Source organism: Vidua chalybeata, chromosome 12, assembly GCF_026979565.1.
Source record: "Vidua chalybeata isolate OUT-0048 chromosome 12, bVidCha1 merged haplotype, whole genome shotgun sequence".
Lineage (NCBI taxonomy): Eukaryota > Metazoa > Chordata > Aves > Passeriformes > Viduidae > Vidua > Vidua chalybeata.
Window position 1 is genome coordinate 1,656,601 of NC_071541.1, and position 5,960 is coordinate 1,662,560.

The window sequence follows — 5,960 nt, forward strand, 5'->3', positions numbered from 1 at the left end:
GCCGGTCCCGCCGCACGGAGCATTTCTCCCTGCGGGGAAAAGCCCGCACGGCGAGCCCGTGCCCCGCCGCAGGAGCCCCCAACAACCCGCGGGAGTCGGGCGCTCGGCACGAAGCCGTGAAGCCGCTGGGGACTGTGGCAAATCCCACGTACACGGCATGGGGAATGCACATGTGCCCCCACCCCTTCCCCCGCCGAGGTCCAGTTATTGTAGTCCAGGAAACGGCCAAATATTTGGCCTGTCGGGCCAGTCACCGGGACCCTCCGAAACATCCACCCACGGCTGCCCGCTTTTTGACCATTTAAGAGGAAGATCGCCCATAGCCAAGTCCCCACCGGCGCTCACAAGTGTTTACATAACACAAACATCCCTCGCAGCCGAGCTCCGAGCACGGGGGCAAAAACACGGGGAAAGTTGGAGCGGACGCGCAGCTCCGCTGCCGAGCCCGCGCTGCTCCAGGGGACGGGACCCCGCTCCGGCAGCGCTGCGGGACCCGCCGGGACGGCGGAGGGGTCTCCGCCCGGTCCTGCGAGGGCTGCGGCGGCCGGGCATCCCCGCCGAGCACGGGAATGCATCCCTGCACAGCAGCGGGCTGCATTCCCGGGTATCCCCGCCTAGCAACGGGCTGCATCCCCGGGTATCCCCGCCCAGCACCAAGCTGCATCCCTCGGGCTGCGGGACGGGGCTGCCCCGACGGTCACTCACCGCCTCCCTGCCTGCCCAGCCGTGCCCGCTCTCTCCCGGCCGTACCTGGCGGCGGGGCGGGCTATGGACGGCTCGGCAGCTCCATTTCGGCGGCGCTCCCGGTCCCGCTCCCGGAGGCTGCGCCCGCCGCCGCCTTAGCTGCGCGTCCACATGGTCACTGCGCTCCGCGCCCGCCGCCGCGCCTTAAATAACCCAGGAGGCACGCCGGGTAACCGAGTCCTGCCGCCGCCGCAACGCCGCGGGGGCGCGTCCCGCAGGACTACAGCTCCCGGCGTGCCCCGCGCCGCGCTCCGGGCGGGGGCAGCGGACAGCGGAGACCCACCGGGTCCGTGCGGTCAGGGACGGGGATGGACCCCCGGGTCCGTGCGGTCAGGGACGGGGATGGACCCCCGGGTCCGTGCGGTCAGGGACCGGGACGGACCCCCGGATCCGTGCGGTCACTGCTGGGGATGGACCCTCGGGTCTGTGCGGTCAGGGACGGGGACGGACCCCCGTGTCCGTGCGGTCACTGCTGGGGATGGACCCCCGGGTCCGTGCGGTCACTGCTGGGGATGGACCCCCGTGTCTCTTCGGTCAGTGACGGGGATGATCCCCGGTTCCGTGTGTTCAGTGACGGGGATGGACCACCGGGTCCGTGCGGTCACTGGTGGGGATGGACCCCCGGTTCCGTGCGGTCAGTGATGGGGATGGACCCCCGTGTCTGTGCGGTCAGTGATGGGGATGGACCCCCGTGTCTGTGCGGTCAGTGACGGGGATGGACCCCCGTGTCTGTGCGGTCAGTGATGGGGATGGACCCCCGTGTCTGTGCGGTCAGTGACGGGGATGACCCCCGGGTCCGTGCGGTCAGTGAGAGGGGCGAACACCCCCCGGCTGGGGACGTGGATGTGTTTTGGTCCCGGGGGCTCCGCACGGAGCCCTGGAGCGGGCAGGGGGTGAGCGTACGGGAGTAGCGGGCACAGAGGCTGGGAGAGTAAACACTGGGTAAACACTGAGTAAAGCAGGAGCCAGCGCTGTTTGGGGAGCGCAGAATAGCGGGGAGGTGAGGGCTGAGGTGAGCACCTGCCTGCACAGGTGCTGTCACCTGTGCCCTGACTCAGGTGCGAGCCCTTGGTCATGGCTGCTCTGCCGGAGCGGCTCCAAACTCTGGAAATAGCGAGTGTCACCGGAGTTCTTCTTCACTAAAATTACAGCATGGGGGTATCACTAATGAAGTACCACAACTTCAACCAGAATGACCAGCAGCGAATAAAAAACAGCAACATTTCATTTATTTATTGTATTATGTAATTATTTGTCCTTAAATATTAGCCAAGGTTATTCCCCACAGTTCCAGCCTAATTTTCCTGCCCTCTGTGGCTGGCTGGCAGCAGCCAGAGCCATGGCTGGGTGCAATGTTTGCCTGCAGAACAACTGTATCGCTTTAACTGGGATTTAGGGGAAGGAAACAGTTCCCTCGGCTCACTCTCACGCACGCCCACCTGCTGCCGTGGGTAACAGGTAGGAATGGTGCCCGGCTCCTCGCTTGTTTCCCTCTCTACAGCAGCAGGATAACGCTGGTGAATGGGAACAAGCCCAGATTAGCCAGTTTGGCATCCACATAACTTCCCCTGCACTGGCTCTCCATTAAAAATACCTCCAGAGGAGTCATAGCTGTGGAGCAAGGATATGCAGAAGCTGAAGGCTGTGACTCAGGAACTGAAGTGAAGGTCAGAGAACAGAGTTTTATGGGTTTCCTACAGGGCTGCAATACTACAAGCCATTACTCATCAGGAATTTGGCAGAGTAGCGGTGCCTAATATCATTAGATAATCCTAATGAATTCTTGTGTAATCAAATCTAATCTCTGGATGGCTTCAGCAGGCGGAGGCTGTGAGTGGCTCCAAGGCAGTGACAGAAGGGCTGTCACCAGAGCCAGGGGCAGAGCTTTGCCTGCTGAGCACCTTGAGCAGCTCTGCAAACAGTGTGCCTTAAAATAGCTCCAGCACTGAGGCATAAATCCGAGCAGCAGCACTGGGGGAGAACACTGAATGAGCTGCCCAGGGGGGGAATGGAGGCTGCCCCTCTGGAGGCATTCCTCTCCCAAATGCCAAATCCCAAAGGGCACATTTTTGCTTGGGCTACGTTTGATTCTGGGTCTTGGTCAGTTCTTCAAAGGCTGAGGAGCTCACTGCATCCCAGAATGGTCCGAGTTGCTCCAAGCCCCATCCAACCTGGTCTTGGACACTTCCAGGGATGAGGCAGCCACAGCTGCTCTCACTGGGCACCTTGTGCCAGGGTCTCCCCACCCTCACAGGGAGCCATTTCTTCCTGATATCCAACCTAAACCTATTCTCTGTCAGCTGGAATCCATTCCCCCTTGTCCTGTCATTACATGCTCTGATGGCCCCTCACCAATTTTTGGGCCTTCAGCCAAAAATAGTGACCAAGCTCTGTGAAGAACTTGCTAGATTTTGAAAGGATGCTGGCAAAGACAAGATCATCATGGAAGTTTCCAATGCAGGAGAACGTTTCCATTTGTCTTTAGGAACTTGCTCTGGGATGCTGCTGCAGGCACAGGGAGTTCATGGGGTTCCTATCATATTACAGCATTGAAAAGAGGTAAAATTGTAGGGCAGGGTGGGAGTGGGAAAGGTCACCTTGGGAAGGACCAGAGTATCCCCTTAAGGGATTTTCCCTGACAATGGGACCTACAGGAGGCAGCCCTAAGATGGGAACAGAGTCCTGTTCACTCAGTAGCAAATGAGGGCTGGGCTTGGAGCCCACACACCCCCAGAGGGTCAGGGGAATGAACTCAAGAATTCAGAAAGGAAATAGTGAAAAAACACTACTTGGTAGGTATCACTTCAGCCCTGGGAGCTGCACTATGAATGTTTGGCCCAATTTCACATGTGGTTTCAGTCACAGGAAAACAACTTGTGAGGGATTTTTATATCTTGCTATGGGAGTACTTTGTTCTTTTTCTCATTTTCAAACCTTTTTCTGCTCCACTCCTACTTTATTTTTAGCAATTATGGAAATTCAGCACTGATGAAAGATGTTAAAATGAAGTTTGAAGTCTTTTATTTGCTTTTTATTTCGATTGCCTTGTTTTACGTTGACAAATTTACAACTAACCATTGGCTTCCCTGGACAGTTTTGGAAACATTGCACCTCCAGCCTGTGGGGTGGATTTGCACGGGTTTTGTCTCTGCTGTTTTGGTTTTGTCTCTTTTGTCAGCTGCAGGTCAACAGCCCTGGAAGAAAAAGGAGAGCAGAAGATATTCCAGGACTCTGAGGATCAGTCTGTCTCCTCTTGCTCATGGCTGGTCTTCACAATGGGGAAGATGATCCCAGAAGTTCCCCGTGCTTAGGGATATCCATGCAGGCACTCAGGGATGAAAAGCACTCCTGACAAATGCTGGAACACCTCAGCCTCTCAGTGAAGTGCTGGAAAATCTCTCATTCCCATCACATTTTAATAACAGCAAGATCAGAAGCGTGGGGACTCGGTGTGAGGAGAGAGAAAAACTAAAGCTGAGCACAAAATGATCCACAGCAGCAGAAGTTCTCCAAGTCCTCAGGATCTCAGACTGAAGTTGGATGTTGCTCAGAAGCAAACTGTAATTATTTCATCTGTTCTCTGGGGAGAGTAAGGAATATGAACCCTCCTGATGGAACTACACAAATGATGCACACCAGAATTCCAGGGAAACGAGCCATGAGAACGAGTGGGCAGGATACACTAGAGAGCTGTCCCAGCTCGTTGGAAATCAGCTGATTTTCCTGAATTCCAGCACCACACAGCCAGAATCCCAGGGCTTTATTAAGGGTAGCTTATCCTGGCAGAGTGTTTTCAGTTCTAGAAGCCTGTAGAATTTCTGCTCTCGCTTCAGTGAATTGTGTTGGGAAATATTTAGCAGGAGAAAAGTTGGATTTAACTCTCATTTCCGTGGCCATTCATTCCTTAGCAAAGGGCAAAGATCACTGCATCAACGCTAAAGGAATATTTCCATTTTCCAACCCTAAAACAGCGAGGGTTGGTTGTATAATTAAGTTAGGAGTCATTTGTTTCCCTGCACTCTGATGCTTTTCTGGAGCCCATCACAAGGCAAAAGGACCTAATGATGGCTAATTGGAATTCGAATTCAATTGGAATTGGAATTCCCTGTGGGGCCTCCCAGCACTGCCATTTTACACACAGCAAAACTTCACAGAGCAAACACATTCGAGTGCAGCTCCTTCCAGCGCTCACACACACCAAACCATAAACCCCCTCCTTCACTCATGCTTCTCTTTGCTGCCAGTATGAGCCAAAATGATATTGAGTATTTTGAATTAGCATCCCGCAGGATGAGTAAAGATCTATTTCAGCGTGGGGGGTGATGTTCCGTTGACAGTTCTGAACAGAAGCTCCCACAAGAAAGTGAAGATTTTACAGAATCTCCCAACAGCTACAGTGAACTGCGGGGAAAAATGAAGAACACAGAATTGTGAGTTCCCTGCTGGACAGCGGGAATCCCAAAGCACCCTTCCAGGAAAGGGCCTGGAACCACGCTCTTGGCGCCCCTTGTGAGACACCTGTATGGCCATTTGAGGTGCTTTATGGACGGGTGACATTCCCGTGGGCACTTGAGGTGTTTATGTGGATTGCGGAGTTCCCCGCTCGCTGCACCGGCGAGGCCTCAGCGGAGCCTCCAAAGCCTCCAAAAATGCACACAGCTCTGCAGGGAGCCGTGTGGATGGGGACGGGGGGACAGAGGGGACAGGGGGGACACGAGGGGACAGAAGGGATAGTGGGGTTATGAGGGGACAGAGGGGGATGGGGGGGACAGTGGGGTCAGGGGGGGACACGAGGGGAGAGGAGGGATAGTGGGGTTATGAGGGAACAGAGGGGGACAGTGGGGACAGGGGGGGACACTAGGGGAGAGGAGGGATAGTGGGGTTACGAGGGGACAGGGGGGGACAGTGGTTGATGCGTTGATGTCCCTGGACATGAGGGGACAGGAAGGACAGTGGGGTTACGAGGGGACAGAGGGGGACAGTGGGGTCGGGGGGGACATGAGGGGACAGGAGGGACAGTGGGGTCACGAGGGGACAGAGGGGACAGAAGGGATAGTGGGGTCACGAGGGGACGGGGGGGACACGAATGGACAGGAGGGATAGTGGGGTTATGAGGGGTCAGGGGGGGACACAAGGGGACAGCCCCGGTCCCTCCCCTCAGGGCGCGGCGCGGCCCCTTTAAGACGCCCCCGGTCACGTGACCGCGCGCGGCACGT

General features: G+C 56.3%; 1 long non-coding RNA gene across 1 annotated transcript; it reads right to left on the minus strand.

The window, feature by feature from the left end:
• Positions 1 to 3,748: 3,748 nt before the first annotated feature.
• On the minus strand, positions 3,749 to 5,908 carry LOC128794036 (uncharacterized). Its single transcript, XR_008432970.1, has 2 exons — positions 5,263 to 5,908; positions 3,749 to 5,145 (listed from the first exon to the last, which is right to left on the minus strand). It is a non-coding gene; the product is annotated as an uncharacterized LOC128794036 (long non-coding RNA).
• Between the last annotated feature and the right edge of the window lie 52 nt (positions 5,909 to 5,960).